General features: G+C 34.4%; 1 long non-coding RNA gene across 2 annotated transcripts; it reads right to left on the minus strand.

The window, feature by feature from the left end:
- Positions 1 to 9712: 9712 nt before the first annotated feature.
- Positions 9713 to 14232, minus strand: LOC126602058 (uncharacterized). 2 transcript variants are annotated; one of them, XR_007615964.1, is made up of 5 exons: positions 13631 to 14232; positions 12974 to 13032; positions 12099 to 12169; positions 11841 to 11934; positions 9713 to 9810 (listed from the first exon to the last, which is right to left on the minus strand). It is a non-coding gene; the product is annotated as an uncharacterized LOC126602058 (long non-coding RNA). The 2 variants fall into 2 exon arrangements; XR_007615965.1 differs by lacking the exon at positions 11841 to 11934 and having other exon boundaries at positions 9724 to 9810.
- Between the last annotated feature and the right edge of the window lie 307 nt (positions 14233 to 14539).

The following is a 14539-nucleotide window of genomic DNA, read 5'->3' on the forward strand; positions in this document are numbered from 1 at the left end:
AGGACGTAGGACAAGGCCCAACAACACACGGGTTGCTGGTGACGAGCTATGGGTGTGAAGGTAGAGCCTAGCAAATTGCTACAAGTCGTGCTAGAATATGGGTTAGGTTGCAAGACAATCCAAACCAAACCCAGGCTAAGGAGGTCGGGTTGTCTTTGCTCGTAGCAAGCCCAAAGGGCTGCTACCATGGGTCAGACGTCAAAATGATGTCGTCCTGGGGCGTGTTTAACATGGCTGGGTTGTAGGCTAGCGCGGTGGTGCCAGCGGTGGTAAGCCGCGACCATACCGCATTAAATTGCCATATTTTTTTCTGACTTTTCTAGGGTTTAAAGAACCCTAAATTGCTTCTAATTTATTTATATGCTTTGATTCACAAATTTCACATAGCAAAATAATTGTGTAATGCATGAAACGTATATATATTGATAAATATATGAGTTATATAATATAATATATATATATATATCGAAAGGAAAATATAAACATAGGGGGTTCATGCATCATCGGGAATGTTTTCATGCTTCGTGGACGTTTCAAATATCTTACTTTATTTTAAGTGTACTTGATTGGCATAAAACAAATAAAAGCCTTTGGAATTTGTAGAAGAAAACCTCCTCCTACAATCCTTCAATTCCTTAGCTTATGGCAAGAGCGTACTGATAACGTATTGTAAGCCTATTTGACTGAACTGTATTTAGGACTAGAGAGGGAGAGAGGTCGGCTGCAAGAGAGAGATAGGAAAAGATTTAATTGTGAGGTGTGTGTTGTATCACTCCATTGTGCCTTTATTTATAGTAGTAGGATTTGTTAAATACTTACCGCTTATAGGATTACAACTATAATAGGATAATAACTACTAAAGGGAATATTCCAAGATATCCTTAGATACTCTAGGATTTACATAATCACATTCCTATTCTAAATATAACTGCAACACTTAATAGCAAATCGGTACAATACTATTATCATATCATGCGAACCAAATTTTATGTCATGTCAAAATTTTGGTATGATAATGTTACTAGATTCTGCCATATCAAAAAATTTAATATGGTAGTTAGTATAAGCGTTTACGGTAACTACAATGAACCCACCCCTATGCATGCATGATGTTCGTAATAAACTAATAGGATGTTTGTTCGAAAGTCTTAATTAAAGAGGGGTTATAATAAGGGAATTTTCATGAAAAGGGCTTGGACTAAGTTTATTTTAATAAAAAAACCATACTATAACTTTATTTAATGAAAAAGACTTAAATTTTAATGAAAACCCCTTAAATTTTAATAAAAATGACAAAAGAACTTAAATTTTAATGAAAAAGACATAATTTTAATATTAATTTTTTTTTTAAATCTGACACGCGGACCCATGCAAATCCTCACACAAACTGTTTATGAAATTTTCTATACTGTTTATGAAACTTAAGACACTGTTTATGAAACTTACTACACTGTTTATGAAAACTTACGACACTGTTTATGAAACTTACTACACTGTTTATGAAACTAAAACTTAAAAAGCTACCGATATGAAGTTGGAGGAGCAGCGTTTCCAACTTGAAAAGGCAAAGGACCTGTGAAGTTGTTGATGTGGAGGAGCAGCGTTTCCAACTTGAAAAGGCTACCGATGTGGGTTGGAATTGGACCAACGAATAGATTCGAAAAGAGCTCTAGGATATTGAGATTAGTGAGGTTCATGATACCATCGTCGATGGGTCCAGAGAGACTATTCAAAATGTAAGGGAAGCGTGGCTGCTGTGGTTGCTCATCGGTATTGACCCGGAAAAGCTGTTGTTGCTGACATTGAAAATTGATATTGATGGGACAAGGACCGAAGAGGGGATTGTTCCATTGAAGAAGTTGCTAGACAAGTTTATAATTTGAAGGTGGCTGCTTCCATTCGAAGATGGTGGAAAGGGGCCGACAAGATGATTGAAGCTTAAGTCAATGACCTGAAGATTTGGTAGGGAAGAAAGCAAGTCATCTGGGAGAGAACCCAATAGGGAATTGTGGGAAATATTGAGGTGGGTGAGACGGGTGAGGTTGGTAATGGCCGAAGAGATGACGCCGGATATGCCTCTTTTCGGCAACCATAACTGGATGACGCGGCGGTGGTCGGGTCGTAGGTGATTCCATCCCAAAAGCAGCAGTCATCCGAAGCAGACCAATTCAACGGGGCCTTGAAGAGCAAGGATAAGAGAGCATCGCGGTCGAGTTCGTCACAGGCAGCATAGGCAGAGCAAGGCAGTAGAATAAGTACATTGGAAAGGAGAAGAAGCTGCGTTGCAGGGACGCGCGCTTAGCGCGACTTGGATTTTTTTATGTTTATTTTTTATTTTTTATTTTTTGTCCTTATCATTAAATAAAGTTAGTGTATGGTTTTTGATTAAAATGTAAAGATTTGAAGCCATTTTCATTAGTTTTTCTTTATAAGGGTAAAGAAGAGTATCCTATGAATCATTTTCTCTGTCTAGTTTCCTTGAACCTTAATTAGCTCAAGTGTATATATTTATATCTTTTGTTTACAACATGATTATTTGACCCTAATAAGTCAACCTCAATAATTTCTTCACCAAGCCTATTTACTCTTGTTTCGGAGAGAAACTTACATATTACCAAGCTCTTTTGATTAAAACAAAAAAAACTTACATGTTACTAGTTTCATTGCCCTAGTCTCTCTACCTTCCTCTCTCTAAAAAATAGTACTGTGATAAATCATATTACAGAGAGAGATTTTTTTTTTTTTTTAACAAGCAATATTATCTACACTAAAGAGGAGGGGTAGAGTTAGCGTCATAATGGACTAGCAATAATGTGGTTCAATTCGCCTTTGGCGAAAATCGAACCTAAGACCTCTCACTTACAAGTGAGGAGGAATATCACTAGACCGTAGTACGAAGTGGCTATTACAGAGAAACAAATTAGGAAAGAAGTAATGTGATATTAAGTAAGGATAGAAGCCACTCAATACTACGATCTAGTGGTATTCCTCTTCACTTTAAAGTGAGAGGTCTTAGGTTCGAATATCGTGGATGGCGAATTCGATACCAATTTAGGCTGCCCATTGTGTGGCTTAGCCAAACTCTCAATTCTCTTAGTGAAAAATATTGATGTACTAAAAAAAAAAGTAAGGAGAGAGAAGTATATATAAAAAAAAATAGTGTAAACATGCCATGTGAGAAGAGAGGTCGATAGAAAGAGGATGATCAACTCAATAACACAAGTTAATGATATATTTTATAAGTTAAGGTTTTTAAATTGTTCCTCACCGTTGGGAAAAATAAAGGATAACGTTATTTATACATTTATTTTTATATCTTAAACACCTTATTTACTTTTGGTCATTGATCATTTTCAATTCATTCGATCTGACTATCAAAAGTTGAAAAGACTATGTGAAAAGTAAAAATGATTGTAAATAACACTACCCAAGATAAAAGATTAATTATTTCTTGATATCACCTTCCATTGAGAAAGAATGATGCTTGTTCTTCCAGTTACCCTCTTGCTTCATTTCATACAAAAATGATATGCAAATCATCAAAAGAGTAAAAAATTTACCTTACCACCTGGTAAGAAAAATAGTTAAGAGTGAGTAAACTGATTGATTGAGAGGGACAGATAAATCACAAGATTGGACAACACAACATTTCCATTAACAATAATTAACAGAGAGCTTTTGGAAACCCTAATCCATAAGAACTAGGATTCTCTCCTATGCTTTTTCAATCTTTTTCTATCTCCTCCTCTCAAATTCTTTATTTTGTCTTTCTCTTTTTATAAAAAATTAATATAAGATGGTGACATAACTTAACCGTGACTGTTCAAATAGGAGGGAAGAAAAGAGGAGGGAAAAAAAGGGGCAAGAATCCTACTTTAAACCATAAAGTAGACCTGGCATTCGTGTCGTATTTTTCGTGTTCGTGTCATACCCGATATCTTAATGGGTCGTGTTGTGTAATATCCATTAAAATAAACAGGTAAAATGACCTGACCTGATAATATTAACGGGTAATATGACCTGACCCGTTACCCGTTAAAGAAAATATATTTTAAACCAATAAATAATCAAATGAAAAACATAATACTAAATAAGTATATATATACCATATTATCACATCCAAAACATAAAAACGCATTTTTCTTTTAAGTATATTTTCGTTTACCTAAATTGATCAAATGGTAAAATTGGAAAATATTGGAATAGAGATGGGGTTTTTTCATCCAAAAAAGTAATAAGAATATAAATGAAATAGAATCTAATGACACAGATTTACTCTCATTTATCGTACGGCTGTTATTTAAATAAAGTCTTTAATAGTTTTTTAATTAATGTAGAAGTGTAAAAAATATAGAAAAATATATATAAACGCTCGTAATGACAAGCTTTACAACTTTCATGAAGAGCTTAACTTCGAAATTCGCCACTATAATCATATAAATCATTGTTCAAAATTTAACTGTTGATTGTTGTTTACATTTACGCTTCATTGTTCTCATCAAATTTTGTTTTCTCAGATTTTCTTTTTTGAAAACATGATCTATTAGAGAATGTAGGATGATGAATGGTGTAGATTGTTGATATTATATTCAGAGTTTTATGATTAGTGAAAATATTGCTTGATGCTTATAAAGTTTCTACAAACTAGATGACATCGACTCATATTTCAGTTAACCGTAAATATCAAAATATGATATCAAAGATTTAAACCATTCATCTTCTTACATCCGCCAGATGATCATGTTTTCAAAAAAGAAAATTTTAAAAATGAAATTCAGTAAGAAGAATAAAGTTTAAATATCAATCGACGGTTAAATATAAATTTAAGGTTATGGATTATAGTGTTGGATTTCTAAGCTGATCCCTTCATGAAAGTTGTAAAGCTTGTCATTATGAGTGATTGTATATATATTTTTGTTTTTTACATTTTTGACACTTCTACAATAATTTTATTAATTATTCCCTCAAATAAAAAACATTATTCATGTGGGTTTGGAGGATTTTAAAAATCTAAATAATAATATAAGTGTAACCATTATCTACTTGTAGATGAATAATGATGAATCACGAGTGTTTATATATTCTTTCACATTTTTCATACTTGTATGTATGTCTTCTTAGTTATTGTCTATACAAATATTATACTAGTTTATTTTAATTTTGGACAACAACATGTTAAGTAAAATTTATCCTAGTAATGATAATAAGGAACTCTCATAATAAAAATAAATAATGACTAAATTTTTTTTAATTATATAGAATAATAATACAAAACTATATATTTAATATATAATATATTGTTTATATTAATATGGCTATTGTAATTTATAATAAATCTTTTAGTAATTAAACTTTAAAATTATCAAAATAATTTTTTTCTTAACGGGTTACCCACATGTTATCCGCGTGTATACCGTTATTAACGGGTTTTTGACGGGTCATCCGATAATGACTCGATTAGTTATCGTGTTAATCTAAAATCCATTATTTTCGTGTCATGTTAGAAACTACCAAGTCTACTATAAAGTATGGCGGTAGGATACTCTCAGATGCTTGAGCAGTGGATTTTGCCTTTGTCCTTGCTTCTTTGCCTGCCCTTGTAAACCACTTTTTTTATTTTTTTTTAGTCGAATCGTAAACCACTTCTTGCTCATTACTTTACAGTAAATTTGACTAAACAGCACTTGAATTATTCTATTGAGTGATGCTTTGCACATTATTAAACATAAAAGAGAATCGTTAATGGTGTCCTTTTGTACCTTGATCTTTTATATATCCATGCTACTTTTTCTTTTTTCATTCTACAACATTCTTTGTTATTCATACAATATTCTAGTAAATAAGGTGTTAAGTTTTTACATATGCGCTCCAGATTTGAAACTCTTTCATCTCTTAAATTATTGTAATAATTTTGAACTCTCCCTCTTCCCTTAGTCCTTAATAATAGTAAAAGTTAAAATAAAAAATCATTCAATTTTGGTGTAATTCCTCAAAGATTATTTCTACAAAATATTAACAAAATCAGAAGTCACTTGTAGCCATTTATTAACAATATAATAAAGGAATTGAGGTTTCATTTTCTAGATAAAAACTCATCTATCTTTAAAGATCCAGTTTAAGCCCAAATTTAAAATTTGCAAACATATGGGAACACAATTGACCTATTAATACAATTTATTTACACTCATGCCACTCATGCTTTATGGTCCCTTTTCCAAATTCCTATATTTATGCCAAATTAAAAGTAGTAGAAAAAAGTGAAATAAAATGTAAAAAGTGTTTGCATTAACTGTATCCATGTCAAACTAGAAAAGTAGTTTTTTTTTTTCCGTGATATATTTTGTAGCAATTTTACCCATATTAATTGGTAGGTAAATTAGTTTGTTCCAATTATTAAAAAAAAAAATACTACAGCTATATTATATATTTTGAATCAAATAACATTTCTCTAACTTGTAGGTAAATTTATTGTTGATAAATACATCAAACTGCATTTCTTTTGTTATAGGTAAATTATTTTCCATGTACAAGTACTTATGTTAGGCACGTTTTGTTGTTGGTATACATACAATATTTTGTATCATTGTAAAGAAAGATATTACATTACACCCATGGTATAATTGTTGTAGGTAAATTATTGGAAATTAATTTGTAGTTAGGTAATGAACATTTTACATCATTAGAAATGAACATTTCAAATAGTAGGCAGGTAAATTAATTTGTTCTAATTATATAAAAAAAATTACACTACACCTAGTTATATTTAATTTTTCCAATTATTAAAAAAATTTATATACACCCAACCAAATAACATTTATCTAACTTGTAGGTAAATATTTTCCATGTATTGTTAGATATGTTTGGCATGTTTTATTGTTGTATAAACATGGGTGTAACATAGTATTTTTAATACTATGCATCGAACTACATTTCTTCTTAATATAGGTAAATTATTTTCCATGTATTAGTACATATGTTAGGCACGTTTTGTTATTGGTATAAACATTATTTTGCATCATTGTAAAAAAGAGATATTATATTTAGGCATGTGAAAAATGTAAAATGTGTGAAGTAATATGAAATTAATGAATTTGCTTATGTGGATCCTAGTCATTGGGTTTTCTTTGAGTAAAAAAAGTTATGTAGGGTTTTATATGAAGAAAATTGAGTTGGAAGGACTAAAATCATATTTTCAGTAAAATTAATTGATAATACGGAGAGTAGTCTATCTCGTACATGGAAATGTCTCTTAACTCTCTAATCTAGGATTCACACTTTTAATATATCTCTTCACGTGTGAGTTCATTTGATCCTAACATGTGAACAATATATATTGAACGATGTGGTGGCATGTGAGTTAACCTATCCTAATACAATAACTCGGGTTTGTCATTTGTGTCAAACGTACTTCATGTCACTCAATTAACAATGTAAAAAGTAACCTAACTTTATATAAATACATGCATGGTTTCTTAATGTTAAATTCATGTCAACATTGAGTTTGACTCAAAGACAAAGCAGTTTCGATCATCAAACCAAATTACATGATAAGATATTAAGAATAATAAGATGCAAGAATGTACCTGGCAATTTTTATTTTTTATTTTGTCAATACCTGGCAATTTAATAACCAACCCAGTTGAATGTGAATCCAAAAGAAATACTAATCTAAGCTGTAACAGCACGTGCTTTTTCACTTATAAATTACGCTTTTTAGCATGAAGATTGAAGTTGAACATCAAAGCATTGCATTGGAGTGAGGGATATGCAAATGAAGTGGTCAAGCTTCGATAAGTGAAGTAGTCGACTCGACCCCGTGAGCACAAAGTCACAACAACTCATCCCCCATGACCTAACTCAGAACACCTACTCCTTAATTTAATTAATTGCTTTAATACTCTAATTAATAGCATTTTTAATAGAGATGCAAAATGTAGGTACATTTTACATTTTTGTTGGGTTGAAAATCTCGTCAATAAACAGAATTAAAATAATCATTTTGGCTGAAAAATATAAAATTACTTTTTTTTTTACATATTTAGAATGTAAACCTCCGTCAGTTAATGAGAGAAAAAAATTAGAATAAGACTTATATTTACATCTTTTAAATATATAAAACAGAAGAGATAAATATAACTTATGCATCTCAAATTTGCATCTGTTTAAGATGCTGTATGCTACAATAGTAGCAGTCTAGATGTATTTAACTTGATAAATCGGCTTTGTGACTTTTGATGAAGAGCAACATGGTTTTGCTTGCTAGATCACTCTCTCGCATATTAGGGATTAACAAACACGGGGTGTGCATTATGTCACAGTTAGTGCAGCTTGTATCATTTGTTATTGGGAAACTAAATTCCTTTCTGATAGGGAATAAAGCCATCCTCTGAAAGAGTCTGATCATCTGATGTGAGTTTTACCATTAGTTTAAAGATTTGTGACAAAATCACAGATGCCAAGTATAGCAAAAGACTTGGACACCTGATAGATCTGGAAGTACCATTTTTGCATCTTTCAGATCCAATCCACTCACATTAGGATTACTCGTTAATGGTTGGTTTTTTTTTTTTAATATACATCCATACATACATACATACATATATATATATATATATATATACATATATATATATATCACTAAATTAAAATTCTATTCCGAATAATGTCAACATGTTTGGGAGACAGAAGGTTTGCATATACAACATGTTTGGGGGACAGAAGGTTTGCATATACAACATGTTTGGTAACGGCATATATTAATTATTAAATCTGGCAGTGTACTTTGTTAAGCTGTTAACATGCAACTGAAAAACTGAATCGTGAATCCTCTTCTAGTACAAACTCTTGAGTTTGTTTACTTGGTCAGCAGTTCTGATTGGATAACTTTTCTATTATTATTATCTTGATAAGATGAATGCAATTGTTGACAATTTGGCTTTAGCTGGTAAACCTGTGGACGATGATGAACTCGTCCAAATCATTTTGAACAACCTTGGTCCTGCGTTCGAAATGACTGTCAATGCTGCTCAGGCACATGACACACCTATCACGTACCCAACTCTTGAATCCCTTCTCTTGACTACGGAAAGGAGGATGGTGGAACAAACTGTCCCACTAGTTGAATTAGCCCTGGTGAATGCTTTTGTAGCAGCGAGATGACGTGGTGGACGTTCTCGTGGTACTGGATGCTGTGGTTTTCCATCCAATCGTGGAGGTGTCAATCCACGAGTATCTGGTTCTCTCAACAACAACTACTACCAGCGCATGATTGTTACCAATGCATGAACACTGCGTATGAAGGCCGTATTACCACCAAGCGTCTGAGTGCAATGGCCTCTTCACCAATTGTTTTGAATCGCCAAAACAATGGCTCTTGGTTGCTCGATACAGGAGCAAATGCTCACATCACTCTTGATATTCAGAACTTGGTGAATCCCAAAGAGTACAATGGTAATGAAAACATTGGAGGTGTATGTAATGACACTGGACTTTCTATTGCTCACTCTGGTTTGAATCAAATAAATGCTACTTCTTGCTCGTTTAACCTTAATAATATTTTGCATTGTCCATCTGCTTCAACAAACATAATATATGCCCATAAATTTACTCTAGATAACCATTGTTACCTTCTAATTTTTCCATATAATTTTGTTGTTAAGGACCTCAAGACCGAGAGGACGCTTTTCCAAGGGAGGTATGAGAATGGCTTATACCCATTTCAAAGTGGCGGTGGAATATCCAAGCATCATTTGTTTGCATTCGTAGGAGTTCGTGTCTTGGCACAAAAGTGGCACTCTCGTTTAGGCCATCCTGCCGTTCAAATAATCAAGTGTCAGTTCATGGCACCAATGATGTAAAGTTTTGTCAATCATGTCTATTAGGCAAGATTTCTAAATTGCTGTTTAGAACCTCTAAGTCTATTTCTAAATTTCCATTAGAACTTTTACATTATGATGTTTGGTGTTCTCCCATGGTTTCAGTTGAAGGATATAAATATTATTTGCTTTTTGTGGATGATTTTTCATGATATTCATGGATTTTCCCCCTTAAGCAAAAATCTCAAGTCTTTGAAGTGTTTGTCACATTTAAAATGAAAGTGGAAAATATGTTTAATTGTACTATTAAAACTCTTCAATGTGATGAGGGAGGATAGTATAAGATTCTTGCATTTACTCAATTTCTTGCATTACATGGAATTTCTTAAAGATTTTCGTGCCCTAAACACCCTGAACAAAATGGTCTCGTTGAATGAAAACATCGTCATATCGTTGAAACGGGTTTAGTCATGTTGTCTCATGCTCATGTTCCTAATAAATTTTGGTTCGATGCGTTTCAAACAGCCACTTATATTATAAATAGACTTCCAACTCGTGTTCTCTCAAATAGTTCACCATTTGAAAAATTGTTTCAAAGGAAGCCTAACTATGAGATGTTTAAAGTGTTTGGCAGTCGTTGTTTTCCATGGTTGAGACCGTATACTAATAATAAACTTGAGTCCAAATCAAAGTCTTTTGTGTTTTTAGGATATTCACTTAACCATCAAGGACATAAATGCTTGGATTTATTGAAGAGACAAGTTTATTTGTTTCGCCATGTCCTATTCGATGAGGACTCTTTTCCTTTCCAGGAACTCACACCTATCGAGGGTTGCGTCAATAAAACAAGTATGAATTCTTCACATGATTTGTTTTTTAGTTTCCTATCTTCTCAACCTGCTTCCACTAAGATCATTAACCCCATTGAGCCCATGCCAAATCCCATAGTTCCACAACCAAAACCTATTGTATATGAAATCCTAGGACAACCTGCAGTAGTGCCTTCCAATCCTACGAACAATAGACCACCTCTAGAATCCCTGAATGAGCAAAAAGTAGTGTCGTCCATCCAACAAAATGAACCAGTGAGTGCATCAACCAATTCCATTGTTGCACAAACTCCAATGCATCCCATGACAACTCGTAGCAAAGCCGATGTCCAAGAACCCAAATTTAAGTATGCATTGCATGTGACTACTAATAAAAAAATGCTTGAACCTACTTTTTTTAGTCAAGCAGTGAAACATCAGAAATGGAGGGATGCACTGGTGAGAGAGTTCAATGCCTTATGGAGATGTGGAACCTGGAGGTTGGTACCTTATCATTCTTCCATGAACTTGCTTACTAATAAATGGGTTTATAAGATCAAATAACGTGTTGATGGCTCAATTGAACATCATAAGGCAAGGTTAGTAGCTAATGGTTTTCACCAATAACAAGGGATTGACTACAATGAAACGTTCAGTCCAGTTGTCAAACATAGTACCATTCGGTTGGTTCTCAGTCTTGCAATTTCGAATAAGTGGTTCGTCCGTCAACTGGATGTTCAGAATGCATTTTTGCATGGTTATCTTGCAGAGGATGTTTACATGAGGCAGCCAGCGGGTTTTATTGATAAACAATTTCCCAATCATTTATGGAAGTTGCAGAGGAGTTTATATGGTTTGAAACAAGCACCTCGTGCTTGGTTTCAACAGTTTTCAGATTTTTTGCTGCAATTAGGGTTCCAAGAGTCAAGATGTGATTATTCTTTATTTGTGTTTAATCATCGTGGAGTTTACTTGATTTTATTAATCTATGTGGACGATATATTGATAACGGGAAACAGTCCAGTTCAAATGAAGAATTTAATAACGAAGCTTGGCACCTTGTTTTCTATGAAGAATTTGGGGCCCCTACATTATTTTTGGGGATTTTAAGTTACTTATGTTAAGAATCATATGCATCTAAATCAATCAAAATATGCTCTTGATTTGCTGAAGAAAACCAAGTTTACTGATGTGAAGCTTATTTCAACTCCAGTACCTTTTGGACACAAGTTGAGTGCTCATGATAGAGCTAACACACCCCAACCCGGAACGTCCACTAGGATTCCTAATCGAGCTGTGCTGGCTGACACCTGGAAAGTGACGAAGCCATAAAGTGTAGTGATATGAAAAATGTGAGTAAATTTAAACCTAAAAGTGCCTAAATACTAGAATGCGCTGGTGAGCTGGTCTGCACCCACTTCACACGTGTCGTCAGAGCATAAGTAAAGTACATTAGTGTGGGTAAAGATCATACCCTTAGAGGTAGCCACTTATACTGAGATTCGTCAAGAATCCTCGTCGATACGAACTTTTAGCAACTAAAACCTGGAAGGGTGCAAAACAGAAAATATGAGTGGGCAAAAACAAAGTTGTTGAAAACATCTTTCTCTTTAGAAAATATAATAACCCTTCACCGTAAAACCCGTATAATTTCCTAGAAAATAATACTACATACGTATATAGAAATCATTCTCGAAAGCATTGGAAACAAGATATATACCATGCCAACTATTGCAGCAATAAATACGTAAGCCAGGTGAAATAAATCAATGTAAAATGTTATGTCAGCCGGAGTCACCTAACGTGACCTAAAAGACTGAACCTATAGCTCATAATCTATTCCTGCACACGAGTTAGAACCACCATTTGTGGTGTGTACGACAGGGCTAGGTGTAAATATGTACGCATAAGTGCTACGATCACGTGAAGGCTGTGCGAATAATCACAGGTCACCTACGAGTCGGAACCACCTAATGTGGTATGTACGACAGGGCTGTGAACCAAACTTGGATTCAAGGTGAGCATTCGGTGCAGGAGATGAACATCACGTGAAGAACTGTGCCCTAGCCACGGACGGGAGCACTAACACCGGGGTACAGGGTAATGAGCACTAAATGCATCCAAGCATAACCATATATATCACAACCACTAACATCACACTGTACTCACTTGTAGCTTACCTGGGCCTCATCAGCATTATGCAACATTATGCATAACTACACTAATGCATATATTAAAATATAACGCAAGTATGACATGGCATTTCAATCACATTTCATTTAAAACAATTTCTGGAAAAATGTAAAGCATACATATGTACGTATATAGAAAACCCAAAAGCCCACTCACATGCAGTTCGCGCTACAACTCCCTGGCACAAATATCAAGATGTCTCGAACGATCGTTGCCTAGAGCAAATATCAAATCACACATCTCAGAATCCTTACTGATAGAACACATAATTTACATAAATCACATCCCCAAGGACAATCTAGAATGATTTGAGACCCATTGACCAAAAGTCAACCATCGGTCAAAGATCGACGCTAGAGTCCACAACCCTACGTAACTCGATCCGGAAGATCCACATATCAGATTTCCGATCCATAAATTCCAAAGATACACATTATGTTTCTAAAATAACATACTAAAGTTTCGGAACAATCCAACAATCAGATCTCCACGAATTGCCAAAACCAAGTGGCGGTTAACGTTTTATTTTATGAACTTACAAATCCAATTTAGAAAGATCCGTATGTCGGATTCCCGATCCGTAAGTTTCTATGGTCCCAAATATTATGTACTATAACGTATTAAATTTTAGTGACGATCCAACGGTCGGATCATTGATTACTATAATGTTCAAGTGGCGCGCCTAACGAAATTTCACCAGATTTTGCAGATTTTTTGGGCAATCTTTGAAACTCCATATCTCAGTTATTTGTAAACCAAATTCAACCTATAATATACCAAAACGAAGCTAGAGAAATGTAGAACAAGATATACCTGCCTTGGAGTCCAAATGGTCGCTGGAGATGGCCAGAAAATGGGCTGAAAGACGGCTGTCCGCGGGAAAACAGGGAAATTCGCCAGAATTTCTGGGCAATCTTTCAACGTCCATAACTTTGTCAACACTCAACGAAATCAAGTGATTCAAAAACGGAAATCATAGTTCTTGATGAGAGGAAGAGATTGGTCCCTTGAAAGATGGCTATCTCACCGTGATTTGGTCGGAAAACACCTCGAAAGTGGCTGAGGTCGCCGGAAACTGGGCAAACTTTAAATCATTATAACTTTCTCATTTCTCCACCAAATCACACGATCCAAACATGAAAATTCATCTACACAACATGAGGAATCGATCTATCCCTATTTTGAGTTCAAAAGATGGCTAAGAATTGTCTGAATCACGCCTAGAAGTCCCAGCCCAAAACCTTGTTCTTCGAACTCGAGGTTAGGATTCGTTTTCAATGAAACAAAACTCAAAACTGGGTTTATGGTGGTGAAGCCATGCAGATAATGGCAGTTTTGATGCTCAACAAGCTGAAATTTTTGGTGATGATGGTGGTTTATTTCACGGGAGAAAGGGAGAGCCGAGAGAGTTAGAGAGAAAAGCTACGGAAGAAGAAGAAATAGAAAGAGAGAGAGTGTTCCAGAATAGTGGGGGTGGCCCAACGTGGCACTCATCCAATGGTCAGACAAAATACCACATGTATTTCAAATGGCAAATTACCAAAATGCCCTTAATGTTTAAAGGTTCATAGAATCTTCGTTATAACTCGAAATTACATTCCACTTATGCCCACGCGTCCGCAGCGACGAGTACTTCGAGGATAAGCTAAGAAAACGAGTCTTACTTAACACGACACAATAGTCAACAAAAGTCAACGCATTTGCCTTGAAGGGTATTTTCGT

The sequence above is a fragment of the Malus sylvestris genome, chromosome 15 (genome assembly GCF_916048215.2).
Source record: "Malus sylvestris chromosome 15, drMalSylv7.2, whole genome shotgun sequence".
NCBI classification, from domain to species: domain Eukaryota; kingdom Viridiplantae; phylum Streptophyta; class Magnoliopsida; order Rosales; family Rosaceae; genus Malus; species Malus sylvestris.